Genomic DNA, 13,877 nt, shown 5'->3' on the forward strand with positions numbered 1-13,877 from the left:
ACGCTCTGTTCTGCACCCACTGAAGATAATTGGTATTTCTCTGCAAGTGTCTTCGGGAGACCTTAAGAGGATTTTTTAATCACGGAGCAAGATTAGTACCAAATGCAAAATATTGTTTGGATTCAGGATATAATAGCAGCCCTAACTTTGTCTTCTGGTTTTAATACGAAAGAGGCAAATGCACCATCAAACCTACTGATCAAAGAATTGCTTAGCTGGTTAAATAACAACATTATGCAACAATTTTGATTGTACATTTATAGTTTCAGCCAATGCTAAGTTGAAATTATATTAGTATATATAGTATAATAGTATAATACTCGTCATCTGAGAGAGAAATAGTCACATTACCGGAGCTAATGCATTTTGAGTATCTGTTGCTACAAGTGAATCTCCCCAGGGTGGGATCAATAAATCTTGTTGAATCTTATTTTATCGTATCTAGTTTTATCTGATCTCAAGCGTTAGCTTCATGAAATGGTAAAAGCCATTTTACCCAAAACAATATCACTTGCTTTGGCCTAATTCAAGGTAAGTTAGCTGTTAACATTGCTGAAATAGTTTTATTATCTTGTCAGTGCGGGCCCAAGCACTTGCGAACTCTGGACCTGGGGTAGGGCGGTTGGGAACCCGGCGAAACTCAGTGTTGTGTGCAGGAACGAAACACGCGGGACATCCTGCGTCCCTCATGCGGCACTGGACTACGCCCACTAATCACACATTACGGTCCGCGCCATCAAGTGTCGACCACATGATGAAAATTTTATGTAAATCTAAATTAAGTTGTAAAACGAGGCTTACCTCGTTTTGGCAGTAGGTGGTGCTATCACTATCACTGCATACAAACTAATAGATTTATTCAGGTAAAAAAAAAAATCGTATTTGTCTTCAGATCGTATAAATATTTCACCTTTGCAACAGTCTAAGATATCAAAGGAATATATGACCACTGACACTGGGACATTAAAGCAAACTGACAACAAATAATTCTTTGCTTAATGAATCCTTTGAAGGTTTCTATCATATAAAGTTTGGCTGGAGTTAAAAAGTAACTCACAAACAAGTGTTATTCCTTCAGCTAAAAGGGATAGTTTACCCAGAAATGAAGCATTTTTCATTATCTACTCACCCCTGTGCCGATGGAGGGGTGAATGAAGTGTTTGAGTCCACAAAACACTTTTGGAGTTTCAGGGGTAAACGGTGTAGCAGCCGAATACTATTGAAGACAATAGTGACCTATCTTCAGACGTAATAAACAAACAGAAAAACATAACATGCCTCCATGCTGCTCACTTGGTGTCATCAATGTGTACTTCACTGCGCTGTACTTTATCCTAGTTTGCTGAAAGGTAATGCATCTTTCCGTGTAAGTGTGTGAAATGTCTGGGATGACAGGTGCAAACCATTGTGATGTTATTATCTCCTTGATCCCCACTTTTCCCTCCCGTGATAGGCCTTGCGTGACAGTGGGAAACAGGAACAGAAGGGTCCATGGAAGGACTGGGCAGCCTCTTATCTTTATAATTTACTTAAATCAACACCAAAAGCATATCTAGAATGCAAGTCTGAAGAGGTCTCCCACAGCATATATATATCTTCCTCTACTAGCCATTCCAACAGCACATCCATAAATGGCTAAAATTGCTGTCAATCTCTATGTGAAATGAAAGAATTCACATCCCATTGGATAGGGAAGCCTACAGTATGCATAACTAAATCACATAGTGTCCTTACATCTTGCCACTGGTGAAATACACAGAATAATTAAAGTTGTTGAGAGTTGAATTCTGTCCTGCAGAGCTGAGATAGATATGCAAATCCCTCACCTCAGCCAATACATTGTACTGTTGGTTGGAACTTTATCTATAACCTGACCTTTGGTACTGCTTAAAGAGGGAAGGGATTATCTGTGGAAGTAGACAGACACTACTTTCCTGTACAGATATATTGTAATATACATTATACACAATATATATTGGCATATACAGTAATATAAGAGGATGTCAATAATTCCTCTAAATTCCATGTTCATTATGTTCATTATGACTTGTTTACTTGTTGCTTGTTCAATGACATCAGACACATTGAAATACAAAAAGCACCGTTAGCAGTCACAATATACACAAGAGAATGTAATATAACCTGCCACATGCGACCAGTTTACAGTATGTTAGCCGAGTTCTATTAGCATTTAGCTTAAGAGCCTAGCTTACCTTGTCCTCTGCACTGTGTTGACCAAATTTGTAACCAAGGAAACTATCACCTCCTCTCCCATTGGTTGATTCAACAATCCGAACCTCGCCGGGAAACGCCCCCGGGCTCCCGTCGCATCCAATCGGGAGTGTTTCCTCACATTCCCGCTGACGTCATTCACCGCTCGCGCAGCACAGCCTGGCTGGGACTTGAGCCGCTGGAGCAGCAGCGGAGGGGTCGCGTTCTTCTCCTCCTCCTCCTCTTCCTCCTCCTTCTCCTCCTCCTCCTCTTCTTCCTCCTCCGCTATGGAGGCGAGCTCCACTCTTCCACATGCATGGGACTAACCAGCGGGACTTTACCGGTTGAAGTTGACCTGTTCCCGATGTTCCCGGCAGCCCGGCCAGCGCTCCCACAGCAAAGGTATTTAACGTGCTTCTTCTTCTCCTGCTGCTTCACTAACTGCAGAGTAACTGAGGAAGAGGAGGAGGTGGTGGTGGTGGGGGGGGGACGTGAAGGGGGAAATGAAAGCAGGACTGTTTCTGGAACTCAGAAACTCGAAAAGAAAGTGTCGGCGGCACCGCGGGCTCTTCTGTGGCTGTTCCTTCCCAGTGGGGGGGGGGGGGGGATCTAAAGCTCCGGTAATCTGGGTCTTGTGACCGGGTTCCTCGCCGACGAACCAGGGACCTCCGCCGAAAAGCGTCGGGATGAAAACTACGAGTGTTCCGTCCTGAAACTGCTCGCTGCTACACAAACCATGTAAAACCACGTAAAACACACAAACTGGCCCCGTGTCTCCCCCCCCTCGTGTGGCTCCAAGTTGCGAAGGGGAAGAGCCAGGTGATCTTTTCACTGCGGGAATCTCTGGAATGCTCCCCGGGATCCAGGCACTCCTCGCCCGCAGAGATAAACTCACCTTTACCCTCACGTTTCACTCCGCTCCGCACAGACCACGCCATATTTAATGACCCTATAACCTGCATTAGGCGTGTGTTTCTTTTTGCCTTTTTTTTAACGTGAACCGTGACTTGCTCGTTGCTTTGGTGTTGTGCAGAAACTACTTACTTCTTTTTTTATTTTATTTGTTGAGGACACGGAGGACTCACCTTTTTATCATTGCCCCGCAGGCTGTGAGAGAAATGCTCACATTACCTGAGCTAATGCATTTTAATGCTGCATTCATTACGTGTGGTTGATTGGGTTGCTGCTCGTCTCAGATGCAAACTCTGTCATTTAGAATTTATAGCACCGGGGAGCACACACGTCCCTCTTCACTCTGGATCGAGGAGTGATTTGAAATGAACAATATATAGTTTCTGCAACCCAGTGCTTGTCTATTTGAGGCTGTGACTGAGATGACATTGCAAGAGGAATATGATGAAGAATAGAGGAGTTTACCAATGAACTTGCATCCTCCTGTTTGCTATGTTTAAGTATACGGTTACAACCTAGGAAGGGAAAACCCAGGAGATTGTATAAGCAGCCGTTCATTTTGTTGGGATGAATTCTCACCAAAGGTCAAGTCTCATACTTGATGCATGGAAAAAAAAAGATGCTGTTGCCATGCAGACGTGGAAAGGCTTCCGCCCTCGCCCCCGATTGTGACCATATCGCAAGATAATTTGGTTTTCAGCCAATTAACAGTAGGGATGCATATTGAAAATGAGATCATACGTGAACTCTTTGTCACACTCACTTAGTCTAACACACACACGAGGAATCTCTGGGTTAGTCCCCTCGTGATTCACATTACTGCACTAGATACACACACGAACAGAGCTGCACAGCTGACAGCCGCTGAGGTTGGTTTGCTGGTGAATTGAAACAACAGCGTGATGTTGGTTTGTAGAGTCCAACTTGCCCTCTTGTTGTGTGTGTGTGTGTTGGCTTCAGTAGTTTGTGTCTGCACCTAAAGCAGTGAGGCTGTGGTCACAAATCGAGCAGCAACAGCAGGGAGGACATGCAGCCAACCAGTTGTCAGTTTCATTTGTCCTGCTCCTTGGTGTGTGTCACTCCTTCCATACTGGGCAGCGATGCATGTTTGGGAAACTTTCTGTATCGATTATGCAGGTGATGCAGTTGATTAAAAAAGTATTGTTTGCAGGTAGTACAACCCACAGAGGGGAAAAAAACACAGCCACTATTGCTAAATACCTTTTGTGTGCTGGTGACATTGTTCGACCCCGTCTTCACGGTGAGTTCCTTTAATGGGAACTGACAACGGTTGAATAGTTTAGCGCCCTTTGGCGGGCCTTTCTTCTCCGTATTATTTTCACTCCCTAATTCTGGCCGAACATCAAGGCTTAAGCCCTCAGCCTTATGTTGCATGTCAGATTTACTTTTTTCTGCTACCATCAAGAAGTATCAACCCCCCTCCTCCAAAGGGGAAAGAATTTCCAGTCCCTGCCTCGCAGCCTGCATGTTTCGATATTTTCCTTGTGTCTGCATATGTTTTGAAAGTGAAGTGCTGAAGGCCAGCATCCCTTGTGTACACTTCAGCCAGTCAGGTGCTCTTAATGGTCGAGCTTTTACAGAATGGCAGTCAGCCTTATGTGTGTAATTTACCAGCCCTTGAGTGTGTCTTTTATGATGTTGCTGTTTTCCTAACGTACACAGATACAGAGCCATCAACTGCTCATACATGCAAGGACATGACCTTGTAATACACATACTTTGCATTACACACAATGATGCAGATTTGTTTTAAAATGGTAGGTATTCAAAAGATATCAATGTGTTTTCTTGGAAGTCCCCTCCGCTGTGTCTCCAATGTGGGCTGGTAATAATAGTTTGCAGTTGAAAATCAACCAAAAGAGAAGGTTCTATTTATCCTTCTTTTTTTTCCCCATCGCACATTTGCATGGTGTGGTCTGAAGAGAGCTGATCTTACTCTGCAGCCTCCCCTTGACAACAGACCACACATAATAGGGCAGAGAATTCCCATCATGAACTTTATATCTGTCTAGTCACATCTCTCAAGAGATTTTCAAAAAGAAGCAACAAGCACTGCAATTATGCGAAAAGTTTCAAGTTATAATTGCCCTAGAAGATTCCTACATTAGATGTGCCATCGTATCACATTAAAAAGTTGAAGAACCACATGTCACAAATACAGGGCATTCAGTGGTCTTGTGGTGGCATGTGTGAATAAGCCTTGACATGTGCGGCTGCTGGCAGGTTGTTGCTCTAACTGGATATGTAGATAGATTCCTGAAAGAGCCCCAGATTTCATGCTTTGGCTGGATCCTGGACAGCTAAAGATAATACAGAACACAAAGCATGTCAGCGCTTTCAGAGATTAGGTGCACAATAGATTTTTGTCCAGTAAAATAGCCCTCCACGGACCCGATGTGCTGAGTCAGAGAGACTGCCCCCCGTCAGTGGACAGCAGCAGCAGTGTGGGGCAGAACTTTTCCACTGTCCCTGTGCTTCACACTACGTTGCCTTACTACTGAAGTCTTCCTGCAAGTTTATTCCTAAAACCTTTACAGCAATTTAGCCATACTTGGCCGCAGATTTTTCTCAACAGGGCACCTAATACCTGGTAGAATATTTGAAATTACTCACATTATCACCCCAGGCTAAACCTCTCTGTCTGCTGGTGGTTATAGAGTGCTACAGGATTTCTTCCCAGGGGAGTACATGACAAAAATAAACAAACACTACTAAAGCCTCTACAGTCATATAAATATGTAATATTCTCAACTAGTCAAAAAACCCACTAACACCCACTAACATCTTTCTTTTGTATGCAACTGAAAAAGAAACAATCGACATTCGGTCAAATGACTCCTGTAGAGGACAAAGTTTTTATCGGTTCAGATGACATGACACCGAGATGAATGCACTAATTTCTTCTGCATCTTGGACGTCTAGATGTTGAGCTTGACCTCTTCTGGCGTGACGCACATTGATCATTGGCATGTTAATAGCCATGACTGTTGTGCACAATGTGCAACAGTTATTTTTTCTTCGTTATGCAAGATGCATGACACTTTTTGCGTCAAACATGACTCACGGGTGGGGGGGGGGGGGGGATGTTTAAATATACCTAATTTAGGTGTGAAAGAGGACAATCTTTATATGCGTTTGGTTTTGGGTGAGTGCAACTTAATACAAAGGACCAAAACAAACCCTCCTGATTGACATTGTGGAACAACTAATTGTTTCCAGCTTTTTTAACGATTCAATTAGTTCTCTTTGAGTGATTTAGTTTTCAGTCGATTGACAGATTTCTTAATTGACTAACCATTTCAGCACACACCACTCGAAACCTAAACTTAGGCTGTGTGCTTCTTAGTTTAGACTTTTTAAAAGCTCAAACTGCTTGTTTGTGGGATCAGGTGTCATCCCCAGCATGGTATGTGAGTGCACTTGGTGGCTGTATTTAGTCAGAAGGTGAAGGCATCTCCCCCAACGGCGGGTTACATTCTAGTGAGAACGAGTGTTGCTGCGCCTGTTCCCACACGAGGAAACTGAAACTGTGGGCTTTGTCTGCCTCACCCATTTCATGCAGCACTTGAAATGGCATTTTTATAGATCCCAAGCTTTTGTTTTTGGAGTTGTCAGGCATTAGCAGAATGTGGTATCAGATCCTTATACTGTCTCTTCTTTCATTGTCAGAGTAACTTAGTATAGTAGTAACGTCAAAGCTGGCGAGCCTGTGGCTTTAATGGTGTACAGGATGATAGAACTCAAACCAATAAGATACAACTCGAAGTAGAAGTTTTCTTCTTTCTGCTCTTTTTGTTACAAGCTTTACTCAAAGAAGAAAAAAATATCCCAAAATTGCTATTGCCAACATTTTTCTGCAATGTTCATAGTGTTGATATTTGGCTGAAGCGTGACTTTGGCTGTTATGTGTCCGGCTCACAAACCCATCCAGCTTGTTAAAGAGATTGTATCAGTCTCAACAGTGTTTTTCTGGCTCCTGAAGAGCTCTCTCTCCCCTGCATGCATCAGTAATCCTGAACAATGTCAATCCCTTTTATTTTTGGGTGGATGTTCATTCCTAGGTGTGCACACATCATTTGAGGTTTCCTGCTAAATTAAATCCAGAAATACTAAAAAAACATGACTTACACACAGTTTGGTGGTTACCGGGATGAGAAATTGTGTTTTGATATGTCGTACATAAAATAAATTGCAGAAGTAACTCTGGATATGATGAACACAGTGGCCTTTGTTGCACCTTACGGATATAAATTCTATAAAATGCCTCAAATAAAACTATATGTACCTCTGTAGAGCTGCAAAGTCAGACACCTCCTCCATTAATCATTACAGAGGACAACTAAGGGGAATTTATTTTACTAACTTGTGGGTTAGGATTTATTTTTTTCAATTAAATTTCCCTATGATTTATAATCCATATGGTGCCATCTCAGAACACCTGCATATCCCTCAGTATGCAACGACTTTGCAGTCAGAGATATTCGAGTAAGCCCCAGGAATTTCTGATGAACTGCGCCAACGCATAAAAAAAAGCTTGGATATCACATATATCATATATTCAGCTGAACAAAATCATTGTTCCAAAAGGCCAGCTGGGGATGGTTGGCTGACCTGACATTTACTTTAAGTACTTTTAGCTTTAAGTAACAAAATCCCTGTGTCTCTCAGCATGTCTCAGTGCATCGGTCCTTATTCTAAAGGCAGAGGAACTGATTTTACATATTGTATTCCAGTACTACTTTCCCAGGTTGTCATTCATGTTATTGTTCTTGATCTTGAAGATTATTTATTTTTCTCTTTATAATTGAAATCTTATGGTTGATTTCCTTAAAGCAAAATAACAGTCCTTGGCTGTAAATTTCAACACCTGACATAATTCAAGTGTGTTGTTAAATGGAGTAGTCACTGAAAGATTTATTTTATTTCTTTATTGAGATGAACATTTTAACATCTTTAAAAAAGGGACTGTTTTAGATTTTAGATTTAATTCAATCATAGATGTATTTAGTAGAACTGTATGTTTATGGTGCCCCATTTATTCCTATGAACATTTCTGATTGGATGCATGCACCTAAAAGAAACCAGGCTTCCTTGTGCCTGACCGTGTTTTGGGTTTCATAGTGTTTGCACATAGAGTCCTTCCCTCTCCAAGCTGCTGAGATCATGTGTCCGAGTCTTGTGCTGGCTGACCTGACTGAATCTCTGTTTGCTTCCTGCAATGCTCAATTGTGCAGCTTTTCTAAACTTTCAAAATGTTTTAGGACCAAACTAATTCGAAAAATGTATCCGCCGTTTCATCTTTTCCACTGATTGTTGTGGGTCAATCTGCGTCACACGATGAACCTGAAAATTGCAATGCCCCCCATGCAGCCTTTATATCAAAATAGCTTCAGAGTCAGGCTCTGTGCCTGAAGGCTTGAGTTCAATAATTATGTGAAATCATTGAATGCTGCGCTGTAAAAAATTGTTCACAGCAGCAATAAAAGCTCTTCGGTGTATTTGTTATCCTGTATGAAACATCTGATGTCACATTTTTATTACCCATCGAATTGATATTGCAATACAATGAATATTCAAAACAAATCTGTCCATCCTTTATTTATGTACATTTTAATATTATTCTTCATTCTTCATTTCCAGGAGAAGACAATTTTATGAAAAATTGGAAATAACAGACTCGTCCGGTCTGAGGTTAGATTCGTTTTTTCTTAGGACTTTCAAGGATCACGTTCCAACCTGCAAGCCAAAGCTAGAAGTGGCCTAAAGAAGTGTTATTTCAGTGAGCTGAGCCGCTCGTTGTACTTAATTAAGATCGGTCAATTCAATTGTGATCTATTAGATTAGCTAAATTATCACCCTTGTTAACATAAAGACACAAATTGGCATCAGGTAATGATGTATCATCAGATGAAGTGACATAAGATGTATGTCAGGCATTGTAGGCATATAACTTGAAGGATATTTTAAGGACTTGCTTGCTATAAAAACATTTCTAGACGAAAGCAAAGAATATTTACTAAAGAATGCATTGCTGCATATTTTTTTTTATTTTGAGTCAAGTTATTGAGTAATTACATACAACCTTATCATTGCAATAAATCAATGTCAATTCCAATACTCCTGTCTTAATATTTTTTGTGCAGTTATCAGTGGAAGTATTACATTTTGGACATTTTTATATGCCCCCTGTTTGCCCCTTCTGAGAACTAAGCTGGATGTCCAGATGCAAATCAGCGATCAGGAATTACAAGACCAGGCCTCTGCACATCCATTTTAGTATTGAAGCTGGTGTCATAAGACTTAAGAGTTTTGTTTGGTTTTACTTCACCAAGAAGTCAGTGTTACAAGCACAGAGGAATTCAATCTTTCAATTTTAATATTTTAGTCTTGTTTTTCTTCTATCAATTTGTTCAATACACTGAAGAACTATTGAAGCAAAGCTTGAGAAGACCAAAGCATACAGGTGCATAGCAGGAATCTTGTTAATCATTATGAAAAGAAAAGACGCTTTGTGTCAGTATAAACTGATTATGTTTACATCCTGAGGCAGAAAAGCCATTATAATTTCCTGAAAACGGCACTCGTCACTGTCAAAGATTAATTTTCCACCCCCGTCAAATTATTCTTAATTGAAGTGAACATATAAACCTAGGGGGATTCAAAACTCAAGATTTTCTCTATTGTTGTGTTTGGTACCTAGAATTAATCTCAGTTCACCATCAACCGTGAACTGAAGTGGATATAAGCGTCCCTTTTATTTGACGGTTGCCAGCTTGCAAACACAACACATTGTTTCCCCAACCATTGCCTCAGGCCAAACTAAATATTTCATTCATTTTATTTACGTAGTGTATGTACACTTGTTTGAGTTCATCTCAGGGTGAGAGTCCCTGGAGCGTTACACTGTCATTTATGGTTTAATTTCTCTCCTCTGCTTTCTAGTTTCACCCTGTATGTGTCTCAGCACCTCTGCAGTGACACTAGGCAGAGCAGACAGACAGGACAGACAAGTTCATTAAATCAACAACTTTTATAAAGCCTTCTGAAACCTAAGCTAGACCATAGTCAGACCAAAGTAGCCAAATACCAAACTGGAGATATCGGCGTGGATGCGAGCACACTTTGCTTCTGATGCCCCCCCCCACCCAGACATTCATCGAAGGACAAGCTGTGACCCATCCCTGCTGTTACAGGGGTAATCCTCCTTTTGGCTCTTCAAGACCGATATTTGTAAGGATAGGTGCTAAACTAAATAAAAATGTACACTTTATTCAATTCAACTCCATACAGGCTTGTAACACCCTCAGCTCCCTGCTGAGTTGTATGTATGGCAATAAATAAAGAAGCCATTATTTCTTTATCTTCCACTTTGTCACCTACAACATTGTCATTTTTACGACAAAGCACTCAACTAAGCTGGTCTCATACAATCAATAGGATTGCGATTGATCAGTTTTCTGGGGTTAGTTCCTCTCTGCTGTTATCAGTCCCAATAAAAAGTGTTAAGTGAGCTCAGCTTTTCACCTCAGGGACACATTTTATACTCTGAGAACTAGGACACTTCTAATAGCTGGACACATGTTATGCAAATTTCACGTTTCACTTTTCATCATCCGGATAATCTCCCGCAGAATCCTGCATGACATCAAATTTGAACATGATCGTTTGATAAGCATATGATACGCTCGGCAGTGAGAAAAGGATTGACACGGCAGATGGAGTGTGGAGTGGTGCTAAAACCTGCAGAACGGGTTAAACACATTTTTTACTGAATGATTAGATGATTTGTTTAGGTTAGATAATAAACCTCCCAAGCCACGATCCAATTATTTTTATTCAGCGTAGACGATGAGTTTAGTGCATGAAATCTCCCGTTACGTTTGTCTGCTGTTGCATCTGTCGCACAACGAATGAGTTTTTGTATTGACTTGTATACATAGTATTATGCGACAATTCCTCCTGGGGAGATTGCTGTGGTATTTTGTTGTGTTTGGATTGTAACTGTATGCAGAAAAGCATTAGCGTGTTAAATTTATTCGTCCAACAATGTGTGACAGGATAAAGCTTGTCTGTCTTGAACAAACTCTGATTCCATTTAAGGGATTTACATCCAATCGGAATAATTATGTCCAGTTCTGTCACAACACATTACTGGTGATGCCATGGTGGAAACAGCTGATGATCCTCTTCGCTCCCCATTAGCTGAGGTATTGTGGTGAGGAAATTATTTTGAGGGTGAATGATCACTACGGGAAGTTGTTCTCGCAAAGTTGGCCATGTGTTTGTACTGCTGCACAGTGCAAACATGGATTATTCGGTCTGCAGTCGTCTTCCCCTTGCCCTCTTTGAGTCAACATATCTGGTGAGATAAAGTGCAGCTTAGCGAGTTTGGATGTGGTGTGTGGCATTGGTGTGTGGCAGGTTTGTGTGTACACTGTTCAATGACTGCGTTTCCTGCCTCTGCGGCGAGGCGAGCCCTGCCCCGTGGATACACATGCTCAGATTGGCCGCAGGTTATTGCAACATTTGTCGGGGTAAGGTTGGAGGTGTGAGGCGGGCATTGGGTGCAGCCTCTGAATGATTTCTTCTCATGTCCACTTTGTTGAGAAGTTGGAGGGATTGGTGTCAGACTATTGTCTTCACCCCATACATCTTACCTTGCTTTATCCTATATCAAATGGAGGACAAGAATGTGTCTGTTTTAAAGGAGACAACATCGTTCTCTGCCTAGTCCGGCTAATGATTAATAGATAGTGAGTGAGTGAGTGTGTGTGTGTGTGTGTGAAACTCTGTTTTAGCTTTGGAAAAGAGAAATTTCTTTGCCGTTGGGTGTGTCAATATGAGCAGGGCATTTTCAGCTGGAGAGAGCAGCAGAAAGTCAAACCTTGAGGGATCTAATAATAACTTTTTGTTTTTACACAGAATCTGACATCCTCCTTAGAAGAGTTTTCCACGTGTGGCACCTACTAAGAGGTAACAGTATGCTGATACTTAGAGAAGAGAAGTAAGCAGAGGTTAAGTTTAATCAGGGACATGCTGTATCAAGAGAACCGTTTGTATATTAGTTTTACCCACACTCCGAAACCAGCTCAGAAAGAAATTACTTGTCAGGACCTCGGTCAGGTCTTCCTTACAATGTGTTCAACCCAGCAGTGTGTAGTGGGGGATTTTAGAAGTAATTTTGCAATTCAGTCTCTTGCTTTAAAAACATATTGTTGCTGTTGTGAATGATTTTTAGCAAATTCAAAAATTGATTTTGTTCTGGTTATTTGTGAGACTGAAATTCGTAACTGTGAAAGTGATAGATTAGATTTTACAGGACCATGTTCTTTTTACTCAGAGAATTCAATGCTGTTTTTTAAAAGTAGCAATTAAGCGTATTGGCTCTTTGGGGATGCTGTTGTGTCGCCTGAGAGATTAGTCATGGGACTTTGTCTCCTTACAGAGCTTTCACATGCAACATAATGCTCCCACTTCACCGTTGATTTATAAGCAATCATGTGTCACAGGGGACTGAGCTCAGCCAAATACACCAGATTTCATTGATCAGTCCTGCTCTGCTCAGGCTGATGTTGTTTACCCTCTCTAGGTCGCATAGCAAATCCAGTACTGCATGAAAGCTTTCGAAAAGTGCTATAAAGTGAGAATGCTTTCAAAATCAATTGTTTATACTATACTGAGTCAATTAAGTCAATATGAAGAGCACAAAATAAGGCGGAAGAGTCTGTGTGTGACACGACCTTTTAAAACAGCACCAACTCTGCATAGCTTTTCAAGGTGCCTTTTCAAGGCATGTATGTTGTTTCAAGTATCTTGGAGAATTACCAACAAATCTTCTGAAGATTTAGTAAAGCTATATCCATAAGTGTTAGCTTTAAACACTCTGTCTGGATCTCCATCCAGTGATTCCAAATCCTACAAAAGATTCACAGCAATGGTGATACGGCTATCACCATTACGGACATGGATTTCTTTGCTTTCACCAATGACAGGGTGGAACTGTTACTGACAGTAAGTGTTAGCAACGCTTTGTCCACCACTGCCAGTTGACTGTGAATGCTAGGTGTAAACCTGACAAAATGATGCATTAAATAAACAAAGGTAGTAGTTTGGATAAAGCCACGTTTAGATCGGAAGTCCTTAACAATGGCAATCCCTTAAGAGATCAGGACTCGTTGTCATCCAGACCATCTATTGCATAACTTCTTATTCCTCTTGTCACAGAAGACAGTTCATTTCTACACTGGATATGTCTGGATTTCACTGGATAAGAATCTAAATATTTTTTTACTATATTCTTTCACAACTTCATGTTTGTTTTTAACACCCTGTGTGTTTGGATGAGCTGGAGGTACAGGTGTTAAATCTTAACAAGTAGACATTTTAACAAGTAGACATTTTTATGTACACTTGTTTCATGTATTCTCAAGTTTGGTTCCATGCATAGAATTTAAATTGTTTTAAAAGGATGGTTATTAACATTTACCTATACTGTTTCCCGTCCCAAATCGAGGTGCTGTAGATAAGAGATGTAGTCTGCTGTGGGTTTAACTTAAGCAGCTCTGAGCTCTGTTTGTTCTTGCAGAGTCCTTGGCACTCAGCTCCTCTTCATTTGTCTGTGTTGAATGACTGTGACCCGGTGTCACTCAGCCTCCTGAAGACAAACCTTTATCCCGCTTTCTGACAGACAATGAGTCTTTTGGCTTACGGGAACACTGCATTCAGATGAGGGC

At 41.1% G+C, this 13,877-nt stretch overlaps 1 protein-coding gene across 3 annotated transcripts in view; it reads left to right on the plus strand.

Annotated features, from left to right (window-relative positions):
• Window positions 1–2,438: 2,438 nt before the first annotated feature.
• The window catches only part of pkp4 (plakophilin 4), a 73,431-nt gene continuing 61,992 nt past the window's right edge, over window positions 2,439–13,877 (plus strand). Inside the window, exons 1-2 of one of the 3 annotated variants that reach the window (XM_061088112.1) lie at window positions 11,785–11,897; window positions 12,067–12,117. The gene's annotated coding sequence lies outside the window, so the exon portion shown is untranslated. Of the gene's footprint in view, window positions 2,614–11,784; window positions 11,898–12,063; window positions 12,118–13,877 lie in introns of those variants that run through there. The other 2 variants (XM_061088111.1, XM_061088113.1) reach the window with 2 other exon arrangements.

This window comes from Limanda limanda, chromosome 16 (genome assembly GCF_963576545.1).
Source record: "Limanda limanda chromosome 16, fLimLim1.1, whole genome shotgun sequence".
In the NCBI taxonomy this organism is placed as follows: Eukaryota; Metazoa; Chordata; class Actinopteri; order Pleuronectiformes; family Pleuronectidae; genus Limanda; species Limanda limanda.